The 26501-nt window shown below is 34.2% G+C and overlaps 1 protein-coding gene across 1 annotated transcript in view; it reads right to left on the bottom strand.

Annotated features, from left to right (window-relative positions):
- CNTNAP2 (contactin associated protein 2) overlaps positions 1–26501 on the bottom strand; it is a 2968630-nt gene that overhangs the window by 2771431 nt on the left and 170698 nt on the right. The window lies entirely within an intron of this gene.

Below are 26501 nucleotides of genomic sequence, written 5' to 3' on the forward strand. Positions count from 1 at the left end.
ATAACCTGGAAGTCAAATAATCATTGCAAGTATACATTTCCCCTACATTAATTGATCACAAGATCTGGAAAAATAGCCAGTAAAGTTAAAATTTCCCATCAACTGGTTCTCCTCTGTAATAACTATTCACACAAAAGAGGAAGGAACAAAAAGCTCCTTCCCCATCCCTGCATATTATTTATCTCATAAGGCAGCTGGAATTTTACATGTTTAGTGAGAAAGAAAAAGGAATAGACTGAAACTGAACCCATTAAGTGTTTTAATCCATTAATCAAATAGTGAACATTTATGGAATGAAAACATTAACTTCCTGGACTTTTCACCAAAACATGTTGGGTCTACTATGTAGGCAAGATGTGGTGAACATTTGAAAGGGTATAAAAATAAAGTGGCCATGAAAATTTCAGTATAATATGAGTGTATTGGCTGCCACCCCACCCAGTCCTGGTTAGGCAGCACTGCAGTAAAGCATAATGGTAGAGTGCCAGACCTGGAATTGGAGGGAATTATCTTCCTGAGTTCAAATCAGTCCTCAGTTACTTACTAGCTATGTGAACCTGGGCAAGTCACTTAAACTTGTTTGTCTCAGTTTCCTCATATGTAAAATGATCTAGAGAAGAAAATGGCAAATCATTATAGCATCTCTGCCAAGGTTACAAAGTATTCGACACTAAACAACAACAACAAAAAAAAGCATAGTAGATTTTTGAACTAGGTTGGTCATGAAAATAAGATACTCCATTGTAATCAAAGAGCTTTGAAGTATCAATAGAAATCTTCCTTCCTCCTTTGACTTAGGTTCAGAGAATTGCTAATGGATTAGTTTGTGTTTTGAACTGATTACACGATTTGTCCAGGACTTGAGGGTATTGACAAACATCCAGACTCTTTATTCACACAGCCAGCATTGCTATCTCCATTTTGCATGTGAGGAAACTGAGCCTGCTCTACTTATTTCTTCTATTATACTAAGTAACAAACAGTTATTAGAGCATTTCAGTGGAAAGGGTAATTGTAGTTATAAAGAAACATTCTTGAATACTGCCTCAGACATCCAGTGAGTATGGCATTCTGGGCAAGTCATGTTTCAAAAGATGATTCTGAGGATCAAATGGTAACAGTTGTAAAATGCTTTATAAACCAGAAAACATGGTAGCCCATGGTAGCAACAATATTGCTGGTGATGTTAATAATTTAAAGTGCCCTGGGGCTAGTTAAAAATTAATCATTACTTGAAAATAGGAAGATCCTTCCATTAAAAAATTCTTTATTTAAGTTCTTGGATTTGTTGCTCTGTAGATGTTCACCAAAGACATTAGATTAGAATGTTCCATTATGTAGACAAGCTGTGTGAACCCAGGGAAATCACTTAACTTCTTATTGCCTCAAGATCCAGAAATTGTTGGTCTATATTTTTTCCTAGCTTGGGAGTACTTCCAGTCTTATAAAATTAGATGTTCAGATTTGCGCCCTCAGAATTCTGGTTTTTCCTATCTAAACTACAATTCACAAAACAGCTGTAAGAATTTTTTGGTAGGGAATGACACAGCAGACACATTTAATTGATATGAAGAATTCTGAGTGAGTAAATTCTTTCTACCAGTGCAGACAGAACATCTGCTCTACAGCTTAACATGCTGGAGAATTTCTTGGGGACAAAAAAGAGTTAAATGCTTTATATTCATTATATATCAGAAAAAGTTGTTGAACTCACATCTTTCCGATTGAGGCCAATTTGCTTAAGATCTTAATAAAAATAATAATTTTTCTATCATTCACCTGAAATAATGTTTATAAAATGTACTACAGATATGATTGATCTCCATTTGACAGATGAAGAAACTGATAGTCTGAGAAAATACTTGTATAAAGTTACACATCAAGTGTCAAAAGTTGATTCAGACTCAGTTCTCTGCTAGGACTAAAATTTCTTTTTATAAGGTAAAATGAAAAATGTTTGATTGTTACACAAATATTTGTCATTTTATTATTGTCATTCTACTGAAAATGCATCTATACTATACTAATTAAAGCATTTGTTTTTGAAATGATGACTAATATTTCCCTAACATGTCAAAAATATGTGGAATTATTTATGTGTTTTACATATGCATATATAAAACAAATATATACATATACTATGGATATATATAAAATTTGTATATATATGAACCACAGTTCAGGCAACTCTCAAGTCTCTCCTAAACTACTGCAATAGTATAATCATCATCCTCCCTAATTTGAGTCTCTCTCCTTTCTAATCTATCATCTACAAAACTGCCTAAATGAAAACAAAACTGACCAGGTGATATTTCTGTCTATGACTCCCTATCATACCTAGTTCAAAAAATAAACTCTTCTCTTTAACTTTTAAAATATTTTGCTTTCAACCTACATTTGCAGTCTTATTATTCCACACTGTATGTTAGACTCTAGTCACAGATGTACTATTCTAGCCACAGATGTGCTCTTGTTTTTCCTCATGCATGGCATTCCATCATTCTCCTTCTCCCTTTGCCTAGGTTATCTCCCAAATAAAGAATGCCCTTTCTTTATCTGCATCTATTAGAATTCTAGTAACCTTCAAAGTTCAGGTCAATTTTGGTCTTTTTAAGGCATTTTTTTAATCTTCATCCACAACAGCTGCTTTCAATTCTCCCAACTAATTAGTTAACATTAATTTTGTATACATTTTACATGCATAATACATGCATGTGGTTTCTCCCAAATGTAATTCAAGGGCAGGAATTTTTCAATGTATTTTCATCTTTAAAAGTCTAACATTTAACATAAAGTCTGGTCCATGGCTTGCATTTAATAAATATTTGTTGATTCATTGATTCAGTGATTTGCTAGTATTAATAATAAATAAATGTGAAACAACATCATGTATCCTATTTTACAGGTAATTTGAATTTTTATGCATTGAAAAGAATTATGCTACGATTAATCTGTTATTTTCCTTTGTCTCCATTTTCCCTCCAGAGATATAGATCAAAATCCAGGTCTCTCTATGCAATTCTTCCCCATGACTTTCCGGAAATCCTCTATAGAAGAAATTACACAGAAATTAATAAAGCAAAAGGGTTGTATGGGATTTCCTCCCCCACTCTTTTTCTCAAAGGCCTCCTGAAATAACCACATTATATTTTGATCACTTCAATAAATCAATATTTCTTTACTTTCTCATCTCTCGCTTCCTCTCCCCTCTCCCTCTCCCTCCCTCTCCCCTTCTCCTTCCCCCTTTTCCCTCTCCCTCTCCCTCTCTCTTTCTCCCTCCCCCTCTTCCTTTCCTCCTCTCCCTCTCCCTTTCCATAAATACATTCCCTCTGGTTCAGTAGAAATGACGCAGAAAATTATGAGAAAATTATGAATGTAGAAAAATTATGATCAGAAACAAATTCTGTAATTTTTTAATACTGTTAAATCTGGGCATCTTATTAAGGGTGTGGAAGGCTCTTTGCCCTTGAAATGTAAATTTGACTCCTATTGTTTCATTGTTTAATGTAAAATTTGTCTCCTGCCTCCTCATTTCCAACCCCCAGTCTTCAACCTTCTACCTGGTTTTGGTCACATAAGGGGAGAGAGAGATTTCCCCTTTTGCCCTCAGTGCCTAGACAAAGGGCAAGGCTGTAAAATGGGCTGCACCTCTGCTTGGGGCTAGTCTGCTCTCTCTGGCTCTTCATGACTCCCTTTATCCCTGCTTTTCTTTATCTCCTTCTCTCTCTGTCTCTGTTTCAGTCTCTGTCTACCAAGTAACCTTGCCTATCTTTTTGTTATTCACTCTGTCTTAAAGTGCTTGTTGACCTTTCAGGAGAAGTTTTAACTTGTTTTCTTTGTAATAATTTGTTGCAAAATCCTGAGCAGTTTTAAATTCCCAGAGAGCACGTGAATTCCTTCCTCTTTCAGTAACTCTGGTGTCTCAATTACCCAAATTTCTATCTTTAATCTGTGACACCAAAAGTCACAGCAGCATCAGTAGCAAGGACCCTTGGACTGTATCTCAGAAGTTATGATTCTGGCCCTTCTTTGCCCTTCTTGAGCAGATCACTTGTCTTCTTTGTGCTCCAGTTAACACAACTTGTGAAATGAAGAGTTTGGGGAGAAGGTATCCAGTATCTCTTCTAATTTAAACCTTTTGAAAATATGTTAACTTAAGCAAGTCATTTAACTATCTTGAACTTTTCATCTATTGAGTTGAAACATAAAAAAAATTATCATTTGTCCTCTTGTGAGAATTTGTTAAGATGCTGTAAGTTGAAGGTTTTTTAAATGCTGTACAGTGAATGAAAGGGGAAAAAAAGAATTAAAGCATTATTTAATTTTATAATATTATTGCCCTTCCACAGACATATCTCAATGACAAAAAATATAGTCCTGAATCTTGGTGTTCTTTAAAGAAAGTATTAGTTTTTAATTAATATCAGAGAGCCAAAGCATGAGCAATTAGGGAAGTAAAACTATTGACAGCTGAATTAATATCAGTTAAAAGTTTAACTATAGTGTTATCAATCTTGCTGAGATATGATGTTAATTTTCCTTTTAGGAATATATTTTAAATTGATTTATTATTAACAAGAAGATAGTGCTACTTTACTGAAAGAAAATATTATACAATTATGTGTGTATATATAATGTATATATATATGTATTATGAATACATATATATGCATTTATATGTATGCAAACCACCCAAAGAATCCCTGAGATCTTTTATTATGACTTTATATGACTTCTATTATGACTTTATATGTCTATAAAGCAAGCAACTGCTTATATTTATATATACCCTGCTTCCTGGAATTTATTTTATAAAGTGACTACCTTTATTTTCCTAATTGTGATTTTGATATTCGCCTTTTCGAATTACAAAGAATTAGCTAAAGGCCAAGCTTTCAGCTTGACTCAGGGCCATAAAGGAACCATTTGAGGAGACCCAGGTTGCTCACAAATCCCATTCTTCACCTGCGCAAGAAGGAGTTCTTAATTTGATCTTGCTCTTACATGGATATAACATTTTATAGCATTCCAGCAAAGAATAAAAGGGAGTTAAGAGGACAATTATTTCATGTTCATACTTCATTTTATTCAAAGTTTGAAAAGAAAATGATGAAGCAAGACAAAAGAATTTCATTAAAATAAGGGGAAATTGAACAGTCATTAATTATTGCATATTCTATTTTTCTCTCATGCATGAAAATAAATCATATGTAAGAATCTAGTTTCCACACACTTCATTATTAATATCTTAATTATATGAATAAAGGAATGCATACTATTAATCTGTAGTCTTATAGACCAGTATAACAACATGCCTGCTTAACATTTTCATTCTTTTATTTGTTTTACTCTCTGTGGAGAAAAAAACTATAAATAAAATGGATAAAATCAGCAGTCTTTACTGTTCTTTGAGTACATCTTTTTCCTTACTCTTTATATGTGCTGAAAGGTTACTGTCAAAGCTCCTCTATTGTGTGTGCTACAGTTTATCTTTATACCATCCAAAGATAAGAGTTTTGATTAAGTGATCACTGACCCATCAGGTTCAATGGCACTTCTAATTTGCTGGAGAATTCATATGACAGTGAAAGATTGTGGTTTTGACTATCCCTGGCTAATCACAAGGCAGAAAGTGCACCTAAAACACATTTACAGCAGTAACCTGCTAACGGACTCATGTATTCATCACTCTTCACAATTATCTGTTAATATATATTAAATAAACCAATATGTGAGCTGCTCTACTAGACATGCTCTTTTGACAGTGCTATTAGAACCAAGAAGAGTATTTGATCTCTATCAGTCAATTATGCATAAGGATTTCTATCTTCTGCAGTGTAGAAGTAAGCAAACAAAGTGAAATATCCACAGACTCCTCTTGCATGCTATTTCTTTAGCAGGAAGTTTTACGTGCAAGTTACTTAAGTTCTCTTTCTTCATTCATAAAATGAGAAGGTTCAACTACGTGACTACTAATATCCATTCTGGTTCTAAATCTATAAAGCTCTAAACATATATACCCAAGAATCTCTTGGAGACAAATAAGTGGAAAAGAGATGCTAGTCCATATAAGCTATGTTTGTAACATTTACAACTCAACCTAGCAAGAACAGACAGCTACATGAATAATGTAAGGACTAAGTAGGCAACCAATCAACAATCAACAAGTATTTATTAAGTATCTGCTGTCATCAGGGGATTCTATCACCAAAATGAAAGAAATATTATCCTCAAGTGGATTATATTTCATTTATAGTAATGATATGTAAATATATAGTTGCATATAAAGTATATGTATATTGAATATAATATAAAGGACAAATGCTACTTATCTCAGCTTCAATTGTGGTACAAAATTGTAAGGCCATCAATCAACAAATCTTCATTAATTGTCTGCCACATGCCAGAAAAAGGCAAAAGTCAGGACCATAATACTCAAATATAACACCTAAATTAATATCCAAAGCTATTCTTCCTTGAACAAGTACTTTCATATTCTCTTGTAAATATTCCTATACAAAAAGTCACACTCCCTTTGATTGAAGAGATAAAATGTTCAAGGAAAAGTCAACATACAATGATTCACTAAGTGCCCACCATTAATTTATTTTGAATTTTACAATTTTCCCCCAATCTTGCTCCCCTCCCCCACCCCCACAGAATGCAATCTATTAGTCTTTACATTGTTTTCATGATATTTGATCTAAGTTGAAAGTGATGAGAGAGAAATCATATCTCCAAGGAAGAAAAATAAAGTGTAAGAAATAGCAAAATTACATAATATGACAGCTTTTTTTAAAATTAAAGGTAATAGTCTTTGGTCTTTGTTCAAGCTCCACAATTCTTTCTCTGGATACAGATGGTATTCTCCATTGCAGATAGCCCAAAATTGTACCTGATTGTGGCACTGATGGAATGAGCAAGTCCGTTAAGGTTGACCATCACCCCATGTTGCTATTAGGATGTACATTGTTTTTCTGGTTCTGCTCATCTCACTCAGAATCAGTTCATGCAGATCTTTCAAGGCTTCCCTGAATTCCCATCCCTCCTGGTTTCTAATAGAACAATAGTGTCCCATCACATACATATGCCACAGTTTATTAACCCATTCTCCAGGTGATAGACATTCATCCAATTTCCAATTCTTTGCCACCACAAACAGGGCTGCTATGAATATTTTTGTACAAGTGATGTTTTTACCCTTTTTCATCATCTCGTCAGGATATATACCTAGTAGTGGAATTGCTGGATCAAAGGGTATGCATATTTTTGTTGCCCTTTGGGTGTAATTCCAAATTGCTCTCCAGAAAGGCTGGATGAGTTCACAGCTCCACCAACAATGTATAAATGTCCCAGATTTCCCACAACCCTTCCAACTAAGATCATTATCCTTTCTGGTAATATTGGCCAGTCTGAGAGGTATAAGGTGGTATATCAGAGATGATTTAATTTGCATTTCTCTAATAAATAGTGATTTATGGCAATTTTTCATATGACTATGGATCACTTCAATTCCCTTATCTGTAAATTGCCAGTTTCATTGATTTCACTGCTCTTGTTGATACTGACTTTGTATATCTGGAGCAAAGCACAGTCTGATAAATATTTGCTGAAGGAAAGCATTTTACTTGAAATGATTGGTTTGTACATTACTTTCTTTAGAACTACCTTGTGAGGTGACTGAGTGTTTTTTTTTTATTTGCAGATGAGTAAACAAAGGTTAAATGCCAAATTCAGAGACAACAGACAATGTTATATCAATGTTAGGATTCATATTCAAACATCTTGATTGCAAAACAAATCTCTGGTCAATATATGTATATGTGTGTATTTGTGTGTGTGTGTGGTGTATGTGTGTGTGTTTCCATATGGTTAATTCTTAATTTTCATGGGCATAACTTTCTAAGAAAATAACACAAAGGTCAAAAGCAAAAATGTTGATATATTGAACCTATGGGAAATAGGTGGTTAGATTCCCATGACTACCAAAAACTATAATTTTTTTGCTAAAGATTTCTGAAAAATATGCATTTTTAAATAAAGTTATTTTTTTAAATTTATTTTTTATTTTATTTTCCCCTTAATCTCCCTTCCCTGCCCCACCAGGAGGCAGTCTGTTAGCCTTTGCATTAGTTCCGTGTTATACATTGATCAAAATTGAATGTGTTGAGAGAGAAATCATATCATTAAGGAAAAAACAAAATATAAGAGACAGCAAAATTACATAATTAGATAATTTTTTTAAAATTAAAGGTAATAGTCTTTGGTCTTTGTTTAAACTCCACAATGCTTTCTTTGGATATAGATGGTATTCTCCTTCAGATGACCCAAAATTGTCCTTGATCATACAGTTCTTTTTAACAAAATTTAAGTTCTGATAATATGTACTTTCTTTACTCAGTAGCCATGAACCCATAAAATGTGATGCACAAAATAGAATTGGTAACATGCAAAATATTTTTACTTACCAGTAATTCCTTAGAATTCTGTGAATGTTTGGGCTGACATCTTAAAAAATCAGATAATTTTCATTTTTTATAACATTTGAAATCTAAAGTACCAGAAATCTGTATGGCAAATAAAATTCTTATAACTAAAACCTGAATCTTATTTTTCATTATGCCAGATGGTCGTTTGCAGGTACTTGTAATGTAAACTGCAGCAAATTACTTTACCCTGACTTCCTACTGAAAATCAAGGAAAATATTGCTAGTCACTGCCTTCAAAAGTTATTGAGAATTGTGATGTTTCAAGATCATCTAAGACCCCAAAGGATTCTCCTGTTCTTTGGGGACATAACTACTATGCAAAACTTAAGTTTTAAATAAAACAATAAAAATATACAATGAATGCATGAGTGGTTCTTTACAACCGTGGATGAACAAAACCAGCAAACGACCCAGTAGGATACTAGTTGCTTTACAAACTTGTACACATTGTGCCTCTCATGGATTTTTCTCTGTAGCCCTGAATATGTGAAGTTGCCAATGTTAAAGTGAAAATGAAGCTCCTAATAGAAACTTCTTGTGCTTAAAGTCATGAAAGTTAAATGTGTAAATTTTTAGAATTGACTGTAAAAATATGTGTTTAATATAGACTATATATGTTTATGTAAAGGAGCTCATATATAAATACATATGTAAGTTCATACATTTACTTATGTATATACACATAATTCCTCTGTATTATGTGTGTATGCATATGTGTATGCATGTGTACATATATACATATAAAACAGCTCTTATGTGTTTCTATTTGTCTTATAAACACACATACGAAATGTGTGCAATTTTTAAAAACATCCATATATAAGTATATTTTTGTGCATATTTATACACACAGTTCTTTTTTAACTCTGAAGTTTATATATGTATGTATACACATACATTTACATATATACATTTGTTTTTGTTGCTGTTGTTCAGTCATTTCAGTCATAATTGATGCTTCATGACTCCATTTTGGGGTTTTCTTGGCAAAGATACTGGAGTGATTTTCCATTTTCTTCTCCAATGCATTTTATAGATGAGGAAACTGAGGCAAATAGGGTTAGATGATTTGTCCAGGGTCATACAGCTAGTAAGTATCTGAAGCCAGATTTGAATGCAATAAGGTAAGTCTTGATTTCAAGCCCAGTGCTCTATCCATTGAGTGATTTATATATCTATTGTATATACAAGCACAGTTATACATATCTGTTGTAAAGAAGAAAAGTTATATGTATCCAAACACATACAGGGGGGGGAGGGAGAGAGAGAGACAGAGAGAGAGAGAGAGAGAGAGAGAGAGAGAGATAGACAGAGACAGAGACAGAGACACAGAAAGACAGGACAAGGACAAAATGGGACCAAATCTGTGATTTCACAGTTACAGGGAAACTCCTTGTTTAAGAAACTTCTTCCTCAAAAGCAGATCAATTCCTTCTTTACAATTTTATTAGAAGATGAGTTGCTCATAGTACTGAAAGATTAAGTCTTTACTTTTGGATGACACTTCAGTATATGTCTGAAATAGTACTTGAATCAGGTCTTTCTAATTTTATCAACTCTCTACTTACTATGCCCCACTGCCTCTCAAACCCAGGAATATATTTTCAAAATACAAGTACATTTGAAAGTATCAGTGAACTGACAGTACAAGTGACAATAGGAAAATAAAGAGCAGAGGGTCAATAACGCCTACCTCTACTAACCCTAGAAAGAATTACCCAAAGGGAGATTGAAAATTGGTAATTTAGGTTAAAAAATGCTATTGGCAGTAAGATCTAGAGTCCTGCTAAGTTTTGCTAAGTTTTAAAAATATCTGGTTTTCTTACAGCTCCTAGTTCACATGAATCTCAAGGAAGAAAGAAAACTATGATTTCTGGAACTACCATGGACAGGATGCAAGAGTCAAACAGAAAGAAGACAATAAAGAAAAGAAATGGATTGTTGGAAGCTACCCAGGGAGCACATGAGTGGGTCAGCTGATCAGTTATTATACAAGGAAGGGAAATACACCCCAAATACATTCTTAATGGTTTCAGAAATGCTGGCCCTCATTCAAAGGTGATGGAAGTCCCAACAATTATTGGTGTTGTTGTCATCAGAAATACATTGGGTTCTTTTTTTTTTAAGTCTAAATTAGGGAGATTTTTTCCCCCTCAGTAATCTTTTTACACATCACTTAGAAATGATTGGCTTTAGGGACAGCACAGTGGATAGAACACTGGCCCTAGAGTCAGGACTTCAAATTAGACTTCAGATATTTAATAATTACCTAACTGTGTGACCTTGGCCAAGTTATTTAACCCTATTGCCTTGCCAAAAACAAACAAAAAAACAAGTAATGACTGGCTAATTTTTCTGTTACAAAGCACCATTTTTAAACCAATTAGTTATGATCTTTTTTGTCTGAATTGTTTCTAAATGAAAGTACTGATTTTGGTTCGTTTGTATAAAAATTAATATCTTAACATGCAAATATATATGAAATTAAAGATTTTGCTGCACTAAAATCTTCCTCTGATACTCCATTTAGAGAAGAGAGATAATTTTTGGGGTCCCCTAAGCAGATCAACTCAATGTGTAGAGGAACATTATAAGGGAGAGAGCACATTAATGTTATATGTCAAGCTAGTCAATTCAAGGCAGATCCTGATGGAGACATCCTCCTTTAAATCATATACATGAAGAATGAGAAGAAATATGACATAATGGATAAGGAAGTTAACTTAGAAGCAAGGCCTGTATTAAACCTGATGGAGCCATCCTCCTTTACATCATATAAATGAGGAAGAAATATGACATAATGGATAAAGAGGTTGACTTAGAATCAAGGCCTATGTTAATCCTGGCCTCTGACATGTGCTGACTCTGTGAACCTATCAATGCTTCCCTGGAAACTCAAATTCTGTGAATGGAAAAACAATTGCCAATCTATATTAGTAAAGGCAGTTTCCTGACATGCAATTCTCTATGCCAATAAAATCAAAGATGGGGAAACTGAACCTCAGAGAGTTAAAATATGTTTTCCCAAATGAAACATCTAATAAATGGCAGAGAATTTGAACCCAGCTCCCCTGATTTCAAGTTCAAGGATTTTTTTTTTTTGCTTCTCAGCTAGACTGCACTTTCTTTAAAGAGATGATAATTATTGAAGTTGCTAATTGTTCTTCCCTGCTGTGAACATTAGCCAGTATCACCCAGAAACCATTAAGGGAAAAGACATTAAACACTTTTTAATTTGATAATTTTAATAATATTTCTATAGTCCTTGGGCTGCTGTGAGAAGTGATGCAGAACAGATTAGCAGCAAAAAGTAAGAAACTTATCCCCAAACAAAGGGTCAAGTAGTTGCTAACACAGCTCAGCAGCAAGCTGTCAAATTGCAAGAGGCAGCTTTTGAGATTGTCAGTAGATAGGTAGAGGAGAAATGCAAAAAGAAAACCATTTGCTAGTCCAGATGGCACAAATAAGTACCTGCACCAAAGTCTGACACTGTTGTCATTAAACCTAGCCTTTGTTTGTTTGATGATGACATAGGTTACCAGATATCATTGGGCTCTCTGTGTTGGTAACTCTCATTTACCCTTGAGAAAAAGAGGTCAATCCTACTGAGATTGATTTCTGAACATAGGGTCAATATTCTAAAATTGAGTTCTCAATGAGTTTGTAAATGAAATCATGTCAAGTAAGGACTAATATGATGTTTTCTCATGGGCTTCTTGGACTCCAGTTAACCTGATACTTTTTGAACTTTGTAGAATTCCAAGATTTTTACTCTAGACTTCTGCCCATCCAAAAAAAAACAAAACAAAACCAGTATGCTTATGGTTCAGGAAAGTATCAAATTTATTTTGATCATCTACAACATACCTTCTGGATCAAGATGAATCTGTGATAAAACATGGACACCAAATATTTAAAATTATCAAACATAGCAGAGTATATTTATTGTACTAATAATAGCTTTGTATACAAGATAAAAAAAAATCACTGGACTGGTACTGGGATTGTATTCCCACTGATCTAAATGACTTTGGTCAAGACATTTCACATCGATTACTCTATCTACAAGATGAAAGAACAATAAATACTAGTCTCCATTTCAGTTTTGTAGTTCTGTGATGCCATAATACAAGGGAAAATTTTTATTACTTGATTCTTCATTATGTTTTTAAAAATTAAATATGGCTTTTTAAAAACTAAAAATAGAAGTTATATTGGTCTATGTTTAAAAAAAATATGCATCATATTTTTAGGGCAACATAAAAAATTAGAAAAATATATTCTCATTTTCCACATGTGCTAGAATGTTAATTTCATTCAACATAGAATTCCAAGAATTATGTAAACTGACATAAAAATAAAATATAAATTATTTAAACTATCATTTCTACTCTATTCTAGCTAAATTGGATATGTGTATAAGTATATGTATGCATGTGCATACCTATTTTCCCTAATCACATCCCCCTCCCAATTATATTATGATATTTGCATACTTAGCACCTACTGATTAGGGCTTTCTATATAATAGCTACATGTTTTCAGTAGTTTTTCAGTCATGTCTGATTCTTTGTAACACCATTTGGAGTTTTTTTTGGCAACAATACTAGATTAGTTTGCCATTTCATTTTCCAGTTCATTTTACAGATGAGAAAACTGAAGAAAACAGGGTTAAGTGCCTTGCCCTGGGTTGTAAAGCTAGTAAATGTCTGAGGCCAGATATAAACTCAGAAAATGAGTCTTCTTGACGCCAGGCCCAGCACTCCTAGCCATTGTACCACCTAACTGCTCAGTAGGTACATAATGAATGTTTATCAAAATTCATGAACTATCAAATTCATCCAACACATGATAAATGTTTACATATGCTGGACCTATGATGGAAAAAAGATGCATATTTTCCAACAGCCAAGACCTCCATCAGCATCAAGCATATTATATTACATGAAGAATTTAAGATAAGCAGATTTATGCATAAAGAAGGAATATGATTCACAACAGAATTATATCTTCAAAGTATTTATTTTTAAATCCGTGCAAAAATAACTTTCATCTCCATGTTTAAAAATCCAATAGGAACAACAATAAGAACAAAAAGACAAATGTCACCAGTTAATCTGTAAAAGACCTAGAGATTTTAGTGAACTGAAAGTATTATGTGAGTTGCTACTTTGATATGGTGATTAAAGAACTAAGACAGTTTTAAAAGAAACACAATTTTTAGAATGAGGGAAAGATATATTAAACAGCTATTTTCAGCCCTGATTAGCTTTGATTGTCATTTTTGAGGAAAGCCATTGATAAGATGGAAAGGCAATGAGGGTGGTAAAAGGCCATATGAGTCCCCATTATTAAATTAGCTCAATAAGGATGAGTTAAAGAGTTGGGGATGGAAGAGGGGATATCTATCTTCAAATATTTAAAACAATATCTTTTGGAAGAGAAATGAGCCTTCTTTCTTTTTGACCTAGAGGGAAGAGTAGAAACCATGGAAAATACATAATAATAAATTTTAGACTTGCTAGAAGAAAGGTCTTATCCTTCAGAGCTACTTTAAGAGGTAGGAGTTTTTTTTCCTTCTCTTGAGTCTTTCAAGCAGAGCTAGATTGTCACTTGTCAAGTTGGGTGAGAGATTATTCTTATTCAGGTACAGGTTAGTCTAGATAGTCCTTGAAATCCTTCCAACTCTCAAAGTCTGTGATTTCTTGATTCAATGATGTTGTCTAGGTAATGGCAAAAAAAAGCTATAAAATTTTCTTCCCAAAGCTGATGGCTTTATTGGCTTCTCGAGAGCTTTTCTGAGCCATGCTGTAGGTGGTGAGATAATCATTTAAAAATGAGAAGCTATTTGTAAAAGACACTGAAGATCTCTGGTAACTGGATTTTCTTTTACATTTGGATCACTCTAAAGACACTACAAAGTTTATAGATGTTTTCTTAAATGAGCCTTCCTTACCTATTCCAGGTGTCAAGACTGTAATCATCCTCAATATTCAAGTCTAAATTTATAAAAATGCAAATTTAGACAAGATAGCATACTTCCAGATATAGTTGATTCCATATTGTTTCTAGTTCAACAGGTGAAAGTGAAGTTTGCTTTAATACTTTGCTAACAAATATAAAGTACTTTGGTGTGGCTACTCATTCAAGTGGTTTAATATAGGCCTAACAAAAATTATTTTTCATCCATCCATTAGTGGATGATTTTGCTGAGTTTCCAAAAGTTAAATAAAAAAATTGCCACCCACTGACCAAAATTCCAGTTATAAAGTGCTCTACAAGGAGCCAGGGTGTTCTTCAGATGACATGAACCAGTCTACTTTTAGTCATGACCTGAAAGTTTGTATAGTTTGGTGGAACCTATTAGAACATTCAAACTGCTAGCAAGCATAGTCTTTGAGATACTAGCTCACTTTCATGGCATGAGACAGACATCAAGAGGAAATATATATATATATATGAACTCACTTTAAGATTTACCTTGTGCCCTTATAGCACTTTCTCCTGCCCATTCTGACTCACAATACTCACTTGGCTTCTCTCTAAATTGGTTACAACACTGAACTACTAATTAATCTCATTATTTCCATTCAAATTATCCAGTGCTCATTACTTTGAGAACAATAGTTTTTTTAGACATTAAAGGAGAGCTTACTTTTTATGTCTGATGGATGCTTAACATACAACAAGATCACGAAGAGATCAACTCTACAGTGTATGATCTATCTAAATCTAACAGCAAGAAGATAACAGATTAAAACAAAATAATCAATTCCTTGCAGGAAAAACCTAGAACATTCACAACAGAAAAACATCACCAAATGAGACATCAAGGAATGGAATCTTTTATTTTATTTTCAGGGCTCATAGAAATCATTCAACGTATTCAAGCACAGTGCTTAATATTTGAGTGACCCAGTGACTAGAAAAGGTTTATAAAGCTATCAAACATCAGTTAATCTGAGTCTTAGTAGAACATTGACGCTATAATTAATTAGTTGTAGAGAGTATCAAGTAGGCATAATGATTATCTCTACATTCCTGGAAATTCCACCCACTCACCCATCAGAGAAAATCTTAGTTGAATATCCTACATAATGAGGACAAAGGGAGATCCAATCGAATGCTGAAGAAAGAGGCAATGAGACACTAATATTTTCTTTTCCCTCCCCACATCTCCACAATGCTCTGAAAACAGAATTCATTTTTATTATCCAGAAAATCCTTAGTTTAGAATCATATTGTTTTCTACAAGTTAATTTATAAGTTGCTTGTTTGGCACATGGACTGTATTTCCCCATAGAGACTATATTATTAAAAATTGATAGATTCCTAGACAAGATTATAAATGCCAATTTAATCCATAACATAACATATTTAGGTCATAACACCTATTCTATGATACTTCAGTAGATGGATGATTTCATCTATATGATTTCTTCTCTCAATAGTATATGCCACAATCTAACTGACCCTATCATGAGCAAATCTTTATTTTCTCTAGTCTGTCATAAACTCTCTGAGGGGACAGGAGGGTTTATCCAATGAGCTCAGTGCTTTTCAGGGTCTTTTAAGATTCTGTTGGTGCAAGGCAGTGCTTAAGCTCATTAACTATGTTATTTCTCAGTTTTGGTTACATGAATGGCTCTGTTTTATCCTGGAATACATATGGTGTCCCAGGAAGGCTTAGTATAGTTTTAAACCATTAAAGCTTAAAGCTTTACCCTATATCTTTTTTATGATGTTGTTTCCACCATTTCTCTTGCTCAAATGATTCCTTGTAACATGGAAAAACTTATTTATGCACTTTACTTTGTCTTTGGGGCGACCCCTACTTCTGATGATATTAACACTATAACTTTCTGGGATCCGTAGTCATAGAACATCTCTGGTTCAGCCTCGATGTTCCATTTCTCCCACTCTATGCATTTTCACTAACTTTCTTCATCGTCTAGAATTCTCTGCTTCCTAATCTCTGAGTCTAGAATTCCCTGGTTTCTATCAAAATTCCATGTGAAGATCAGATTCTACATGAAATCTTTCCTGTTTCTCAGTTACTAATGTCTTCTCTCTTCAAATTACCTTTAGTTCACTTTGGAAGTATACTCTTAAAAATGTACATGCTGATTGCCTTGTTTAAAAGTAAATTCCCCAAGGGTAGTGTTAGTTTCCCTTTTCTATCTCCAGAGCTTAGCACAATGTTAGTATTCCATAAAGATTATGTTGATTGATTATTTACTTGGAAAAATTTTGATGTTAAAAAATAGAGGACAATTGGTAGGATATCTGCCTACATTCCCAAATTCTCATTACAAAAAAGCTAATCAGTAACATGGTATATTAAATAAACATGGTTTCTTTAATGCAGAAATATAACAGAGATGGGAGCCAGAAGGGACCTCAAAAAGTAATTATCCCCATCTCCTTATCTACCCATTCCATTCCCCCAAAGCACCATACAATGTGCATAACCATCTGTGTCCTGCCCCACACAGTCTAGTTACATAGATATTAAACAGGGTTCCTGCTGTGGTATGGGTGACCTTGTTTTTCAATCTGGTGCAAATTATATACATTTATAGATCATTCAGGAGCTGCGTGTCATTTTCACTTCTATAACATATAATATAAGTTAAAGAACCAGAAAGTTTGTTCTTTTTAGTTTATAAACACAAACACGAATGTGCTAGAAAGAGAAGGGTATTCAGTCCTTCCCTATCCTCCTTTATCTCACCATCAAGTTTAATCTTGATGTCATGCATGCTACAAATCTCTAGTGGCTATGAATGTAGGGAAGTATGACTTGTTTCCAAGGTCATTAATTTCATCAATGGTGATACAGAACTGTAAGAGAATAAGTAGTTCAGCCGCTTGATTTAAAAAAAATTAGAAAACTTTTAAATATTTGCCTAAATTCTTATGGAATGCTTGACTGAAATGTGAACTTTTACATAAAACCAAGCTGCCTCCTGGGATCATATTTTATTTTCCACTACAATATTAAATAAATATGTATATAAGATGTATAACATGTGCATTTGGCATGATACATGTGAATATGCATATAATATTCAACTAGAGGTGTGAAAGATGTGTGGGAGTGGGATAGGGAAGACTGAAGAAGAAAGAAAGGAAGAGAGATACTTGTGTATATGTATCATGACACCAAAAGTTATCAGCTGACCAAATGTGGTTGTGTATACCAGGAATGCTGGGTGGTGAAGGTAATGAAGATCAAAGTTTCTTCCTTGAAATTTATAAACTGGGATTCCTGGCATCACAGGTCAAGCCCTCAAAATTCTGAAGACTTGGCTTCCCATCACCTTTTTGACTGTTAAGAACAAAACTGCTCTTCAGTATGTTCAACTTGGGATCTAGAGATAATCACCTACTGCCACCCTCTCCAAGGTCCTAAAGAGGCAGCTGTAACCAACTGCCTAAGAGGCAGCTGAGGGCAGGCTCCATTCAGGTACCTTGTCTGGGTTGCCCTGAGGCTAGTATGGATAGGAATAGGAACACAGGATTTGTGAATTCATTAATGTGAGAATTTCCCAGATGAACAAATTCTTTCTATATCACTGCAGGAAGATAACGTCTTGTAATATAATCTCATACAGTTCCTTAGGGCATTAAAAGTTTTAGTGATTTGTCCAAGGTTAATCAAACAGAATGTGTCAGAGGCAAGATATAAACTTCTTGCTTTCCTGACTTTTTTTTTTGTCCAACTCTCTCTCTCTCTCTCCTCATTGTCATGGCGATTCTTCATTTTAATAAAGAGGTTTTTTTTAAAAAGAGTTTTAAGAAAGAAGAAGGCTTGACTTTTGATTCAAAATTCCCAGTTTGAGATTTTTTTAGAAAGTTTGGGATGTTTTAGAAACTTTCATCTTCTTGTTTCAGTTGCAATTATAAACCCTCACCTCTAGCATCTCCTTTCCCAAACATCTGCTTTCCTTTTTAGTTCATGCTTCATTTTTCTGGACACAAGGAATAATCTGAGAATATTTCAAACAATTTTACGAGCTTCCAAGAGTCAAATATAATATATGATACACAGATATTATACCCAACATTAAACAAAGCATAGTAATATACAACCTTTTCAACCCATAATGTTTTTAGGGGCCCTGGAAAAGGATAATACAGAAAAGGATCAAAATCAGAAGATTGAATCTTATACTACAAAAAATCCTCTCTTCAGAAATAGCAGCTTACACTCTGGTTGAACCTATGACTTATGCTCCTTCATTGTTGAGGAGGTGCCTTCCACAGACATGAAGTCATTAGCAACTAATCAGAGGTTTCGACTCTTTTTCTATATAAATAGCTTTAGGTAGAAGACTTGAAAGCTACCTCCACCCTTTCCTAAAATGACTTTTCCCCCTTGTAGAAATAGAAAGAATGCTTCTCCATTGGTTCTAAAAATGACAAGATGGAATAAAACAATGCCCTTGAAAAAGCTGCTCTTATTTATAATGCATTTTGTGAGTTACTTTGTTTTTGCTATCATAATAAGTATTAACCTTTTAAAAATAAGCATTTTTGCCATTCCAAAATAATGTTCATTTTTTTCATAAATGAGTACCATAGACAATGAGGGAAGTTACTTGCATGCAGGTTTAGCTTGAACAAAACAGTTGTCCAGTGCATTCAATAAATCTCATTTGGGCTTGCTCCTGGGACCATAGCCTAAACATATCATTGATTCCAGGTTTTAGATCAAATATACGTCTTAGAGTGACTCCATGAAAGTCACTGTGTTTTTAAATTAGAAAAGCCAAATGACAGAGGAAGAGCCAAGATGACAGAGAAAAGGATGTTACTTTCCTGAGCTTTCCTTATAACTACTCTGAATACCTTTAAATAATGCTAAAAAACAATTCCTGAGGTAGTAGAACACACAAAAGGGTGGGGTGAAATAATTTTCCAGCTAAGGCAATTTAGAAGGTCAGCAGGAAAGTTTTTGTCACAACTAGATGAGAGTGGAGCACAGTCCAGGATAGGCCATACCAGTATAAACCTAATGCTAGGAAACCAGGAGCAGGCATTGGGAACTACCTAATCAGCAGGAGCAGCAGCAGCAACTATTTCCAGACCATTCAGTCCACATATGGTAAGAGGGTCCAATAACAGATTAGTAGGAGATTACAGGGGTCTCTTTGCTGGCACTAGGGACAGGACTCTGTTGCTTTGCCCATACTAAGATCTGGGTTTCCATCCTGGGTGGTGTTTCCAAAAAGAGGAGGAGCACTAGCACATCAGAGCTTGCAGTCACAGTGGAGTGCAGAACCTCTTCACATTTGCAAGGCCGAAAAGAATGCTTGTGGTCACTCACAGATCAGAGCTCAGACTTTAGATCATACCAGATTGGAAGAACTAAAAACAGGAGTATCTCTGAAAACAGCTTCCTAAAGCTTAGGATAGTATGCCAACCATTTTAGAAACATAAACCTCCTTTAACTAAGACTTAAAAAGTCAAGGAATAGACAGGAAAGATGATCAAAAAGAAAAACATTTTGATCATTCTAAGTTACTATGGTGATAAGGAAGATCAAACTTGCATAATCAGAAGAAGATAACACAGACAAAGTACTCTACATCTAAAGCCTCTGAGAAAAAAATATAAATTGATCACAGACTATGTAAAAACTTAGAAAAGATTTAGAAAATCAACTGAGAGAGGTAGAAATAAAAATGGGAGAAACTGGGAGGAGAAATGAGAATGATAAAGGAAAATAATGAAAAATGAGTCAATAACTTGGTAAGGAAGACACAAAGAATACTGAAGAAAATAACATCTTAAAAATAGACAAGGCCAAAAGGTAAAAGAGGGTGAAAAATCATTGAGGAGAATGACTTAAAATAAAGAATTGGCCAAATTGAAAATAAGACACAAAAATTTACTGAAGATAATAATTCCTTAAAAATTAGAATTAAGCAAATGGAAACATGACTTAATGAGAAATTGAGAAACAATAAAACAAAACCAAAAGAATGAAAAAATAGAACAAAATATGAAATATCTCATTAAAAACAACTGACCTGGAAAATAGATTCAGGAGAGATAATTTAAAAATTATTAGACCACCTTAAAATTATGATCAGAAAAGGGCCTAGATATTATCTTTCAAGGAATTATACAGGAAAACTTCCCCTGATAGTCTAGACCCAGAGAGTAAAATAAAAATTGAAAGAATACACTGATCACTTCCTGAAAGGAAGGATCACTTTCAAAAGGAAAACTTCCAGGAATATCATAGTCAAATTCCAAACCTCTGAGGACAAGGACAGATAGCCAGAAAGAAACAATTTTAAGTATTGTGGGGCCACAGTCTGGATAAAATAAGATTTAGCAGTTTCTTCATCAAAGGATGAGACCTTAGAATATGATATTCCAGAGAACAAAGGAGCTGGTATTACAACTAAATATCCTCCTTAGCAAAACTGAGTTTAAACCTTCAGGAGAAAAATGACTATTCAATGAAAAGAAGACTTTTTTTTTTCTTTTAGTTTTTGAAAGGGAGTGGAGTTAAGTGGCTTGCCCAAAGCCACACGGCTAGGTAATCATTAAGTGTCTGAGGCCAGATTTGAACTCAGGGACTCCTGACTCTAGGGTTGGTGCACTATCCACTGAGCCACCTGGCTGCCCCCATAAGAAGACTTTCAAGCATTCTTCTCGAAAAGAGGAGAGCTGAATAGATTTGACTTTCAAATACAAAACTCAAGCAAAACTTGAAAAGGAAAAACAGTAAAGGAAAATTATAAGATACTTAATAATGTTAAACTGTTTACATTTCTACTTGGGAAGATGATATTTGTAACTCATAAAAATTTTATCATTATTGGGGCATTTAGGATTATATATATAATAAAAAAATAAACATATTGTGTATATATATATGTATATATATATATATATATATATATATATATATATATATATGGCAGAGTTGTGAGTTGAATATGAAGGGATGATACCTGAAAAAATAAAATTAAGAGGGGCAGCCAGGTGGCTCAGTGGATAAAGCACCTGCCCTGGAGTCAGGAGTACCTGGATTCAAGTCCAGTCTCAGACATTTAATGATTATCTAGCCGTGTGGACTTGGGCAAGCCACTTAACCCCATTTGCCTTGCAAGAAAAAAAAAAAACAAACCTAAAAAATTAAATTAAATTAAAGGATGGGAAAGCATAATGCACTGTTTTTGTTTTAACAACTAGACTAATATGGAAATATATTTTTATGACTACATATGTATAACCTATATTGAATTGCGTACCTTATAAATTAAGTGGATAGGGAGGGAAAAATAGAATCTGTAATTTGAAATTTTAAAAATGAATGTTTAGAAGTACTTGTTTTTACATGTAATCAGGGGAAAATAAAATACTAAATAAATTTTCAAAAATAAAATGTTAGAAAGAAAAAAGACAAATGACTTGTATTATGCTAAAGGCCTCATTGTCTTTTCAGAAAACAGATTTCTTGATGTTCGGCCATCTTTTTTTTTCAAATTATTTATAGGATTTTTTTTCATATAATCCTCATAGCCTTTCAAGATAAATACCACATGGAGATTGTATCTAACTTTTAAAATGTAATCCTACATATCATAGACTGTAGTTCTCCTTAAGAGGTGTCTCTGATGACATATATTTACTTGGAAAAGAAGTGGCTTTGCACCTGCAGTCACACATTTCACCCTCATTGAATTCTCCTTCATCCATGGAAAACTAACTGGTGCTTGCCCCATCCCCTCCTCTATGGCCTGAAGAACTTTAATGGTGTGGAATCACATAATAACCAAGCACTCTCTGGTCTGGTGAACAAACTAGTTGCACTGAATGAACAGAGGGGAAAGGTTGCTCCAAAGGACTGATGACTACATTGCAATTTAATTTAAACCTGCCTTGGGGTAGCCATGCCTTATAATCTGGCTCCTTTATGTGTGTATTGCCATAGAATCAGCATGATTCTTTCCATTCAGTCTGAATGTTTGATATCCTTATCATAGAGGAAAGAAAGCTCTCCCTTGATTTCCATCCAAATGTTCTAAGACAGTGGTCTGTAGTACTAGTCTCTTATACCATATGAAAAGAGAAGGAAGAAAGCATGCTGGGCGGGGGTGGTGGTGTTTTGAATGTGGCAAGTGAAGCTACAGGAGAATCATATAGCTGTCATCTCTGAATCTGAAATACTTTGATTATATCCTTCCTGGGAATATATACTTGGATGGCAAACTGCGCAAGTGCTTCCTTAAGTCTCTTAAATAAGTGAAGAAGCCAGCATTCCCTGACCCATTAAATCTGAGATAATGCCAGTACTGTCTCACTGAAGAGAAGTGGATTCAACATCTTTCATCATTTAGGAGAAGAGATCTTATAGTTCAAACTGTTCAATCCCTCCATTTTTTTTTTGATAAGAAAAATGAGGCCCTGAGAATTAAAAAAAAAAAAAACTTGACCTAGCCCACATAAGGAACAAAGAGTATAGAGACAAAATTTGATACCCCGGGTTTGATGCTAAATTTCATGTGTTTGAAAATATTAATAATGTGAAGGGATTTGTTTGATCTGTGTGGTTTGCCAGTTATAATTTAATTCCCATTTCAGCTTTGATCCAGAAGTTAGTTTATAAAGGAACTTGGGAACATTTTATCACATAAACAACTTTATAAATAGGGTTTAGGTCACCAGAATTACTCAGCTGAAATATTGTCTATTTGCAATAAAAAGTATTTTGTTCTCTTTTTGTGCCTCACTGTAAAGAAGTGTGGATGGTGAAGTCTAAAAATCCTTTTATTTTCTTTATTCAGGAAGAAGAACATATTGAACTCCATCTGTTTGTCCCCCACACCTCTGAGCTTATTAATTGGGACCACTCTCACCCATCAATCAGGATTTTATCTGTACTATGTTCTAATTTTTTTTTTTCCTTCTTGAAATCTTGTCCACTTTTAAAATGATTTGAGTCCAGAGATAAAGAGATAATAAGTGTGTAATTTGGAGAAGAAATTATTTAGCAAGTTTAATCTTGCTTGGCTTGTGATGATGAGGTTAATGTTAGAAAGGTATATTTCAGTTCAAATTCAGGTAAAAAATTTCCTAATGATGCAATCTGACTAAAAATAGAATGGTTTGCCTCAGTAGATAATGAATTCATAAGTTTTATTTTTTAGGTTTTTGCAAGGCAATAGGGTTAAGTAGCTTGCCCAAGTCACACAGCTAGGTAATTATTAAGTGTCTGAGGTCGGTTTTGAACTCAGGTACTCCTGACTCCAGGGCCGGTGCTCTATCCACTGCACCACCTAGCCGCCCCTTCTCCATAATTTTTAAGAGGAAACTAGGTCATTTCTTGTTTGTAGGTATGATTGAGGAGATTTTTACTGTTTCTATGGGCTGTACAAAATGGCCTGTGTGGTCTTCTCTTATATGAGACTTTTGTTACTCTTCTGTTTAGCTATCCATTCTTGAAGGAAGATATTAAAGGGTGGGATTAGGGTTGAAAGTGTCTAAGAGAAATGATTCAGGTTCTTCTGTTTGTTAAGTATGCCAGATTAAAGCAAAGAAGAATCATTATCATTTAAAAAAATTACTGAATTGAATTACCTAAATGTTTTCACTAGTGATTCACTAAATGCTTTTCATAGTCCTAAAGTGAAATAGGATGGATTCATGAAAATGGGGTAGATCCCTCAATCTAGTGAATGAACCACATCAGAGAAAACATCATATATTCATATTTTTAGAGCTGGGTGATTTTAGACCAAATGAAAAATCATCTAGTCCAATATCCTCAATATACAGGTGATAGAAATGAAATCTGAAGATGTTTAGCAGCCTTTTTGAGACACTCAGGTAGTAAACCAGAAAGTTTGCATCCCAGCTCAGATCTTTTAACTCTAAAACCAATGTTCACATCATTGTACCATATTGTCTTTTTTAAATGAAGAGAATAAAAGATAAGTAGTAACACATCTTCTTGGAAGTCCCAAATTCTTAATGGATTGGACAAAATGTCTCTCTCTTAAAGTTGATCTCTGGTTATTCTGGCTGAAGGTTGGTAAGCTTGAAAAATTCTTACTTTTTGACACACATATGAAACATATGTTTCTTAACATATGCTATCATTTTAATTACTATTTAATCATAAAAATGTGGTTTAAAAAGCAAAGGACAGGATTTTGGCTTGAATAAGGGGTTCTATTAATTAGGTCTTCTCAAAGTTCCTTCAAGCTCTTTCATTCTGTGATTCATTTCCTTATGGCTAAATAGTTAAGAATGAAAATTCATGATATAGCTTAATAAGAGAACAAAAACATAAGGTTTTCAGAGGTTAGGGGTAGGATCTAAGGATAATCACATAGAGTATTGGATAAATAATAGGTCAGTTGGCAGACAGATTGATGGAAAAGTTAGCAACAGCTGGGGAACTTCTCATCAAAAGGATTTTAATTGGGTCCCCTGAAAATAATTTCCCAGAAATAATCCAGTAAATACAGATTTCAGTTTTGGGGGGAAATGGAGATTCCTTAGTGAGGCCATTCAGTTAATCATTTCACTGATGAAATCATATGATCCTTACCTTTAAGGGATTCCAAATCAAATTTCTAGGGGCAGCTAGGTGGTGCAGTGGATAGATCATCGGTCCCGGAGTCAGGAGTAGCTGAGTTCAAATCTGACCTCAGACACTTAATAATTACCTAGCTGTGTGACTTTGGGCAAGCCACTTAACCCCATTGCCTTGCAAAAAAACTAAAAAAAAAACCAAATCAAATTTCTAGTGAAAAAGTGAAAGAGATTCCCTGGTCCTAACAAACAGACATTCCTATTCAGTTGTTCACATTGGGGGACTTTGGGCATTAAAGATGAAAGTGGATTTTTCTTAGACTTTCATGGTTTAAGACATATTTTAAGTCTATTCAAGTTGGGTATAACAACTATCAAAATCTTTTTAGGGGGAGAAACATTAGCTACTGGCCCAGCAATAGTTAATGGAACTCGGGTCTAAGGACCAAGGACCAGACTTTTTACTGAAAAGTACCACTCACCCTCTACCCACTACCCTGGACAAATAAAATAAATTTTGTCACTTCTTTGACCAAAGCAAATGTCAAAAGTCTTAATAAGCTTTAAAAAATAATAACAATTAAAATATTCTGAATATTTCATCTCCAATGTACCTTTAAAGGATCAAGCAGTTCAAAGCAAAATAAACTGGTGCCATTACCTGAAAAAGGGTAAAACAAATGTAGTTCTGCTGAATTCAATGTTCAAAAGTCAAGTACTGCTATGTTAAGATGTGCCAAAGGCTGAATACTTCCAGCAAGTTAAATATCACTGCTGAAGCTCAGAGGTCTCTTTTGAAGTGGCCACTGAAGAGGACAAAGAGTGACTCTTCTCAGAAGCAGAAACTATCAGTTTTTATCCATCTGCAGGACATTTTAGATCAGAGCTTTATACTTATAAACTATCATTCATTTAAGTCATGAATTTAAATCCCGACATACACACACACACACACACACACACACACACACACACACACATACATATACACATACAAACACACAAATTTCCCTTCTCATTCATATATTTTCACTGCTAGAACTCATTTTTTTTTTCTCTCACTAAGATATATAAGGCATTTGATATCTAGGTATTTGGATTTAAATGCCAACTCTATCACTTGTTGACTTTTTGGTAAAAAGTCTGATCCTTGGTCCTCAGATCGGAGTTACATAAACAGTAACTAATATGTCTCCCACTAAAAAAATTTCAACAATCTTTATACTCAATTTAAATAGCCTTAAAAAAGTATCACCTCTAAATGTCATGGACCCTCTGAGTCTCATGTTCCTCATCAGTGACCCCTAAAGAGCAATTTAGTTTTAAACAGAGCACCCTATAAAATGGGGGATACAAATTGGAAGTTCATTTCAAAACCTTGCAAATCAGCAAGTTGCAAACAATGAAAGTTGTTGAGAAATTTCAAGACCTTGCCATAGCAAGGCATT

The sequence above is a fragment of the Macrotis lagotis genome, chromosome 7, assembly GCF_037893015.1.
Source record: "Macrotis lagotis isolate mMagLag1 chromosome 7, bilby.v1.9.chrom.fasta, whole genome shotgun sequence".
NCBI lineage: Eukaryota > Metazoa > Chordata > Mammalia > Peramelemorphia > Peramelidae > Macrotis > Macrotis lagotis.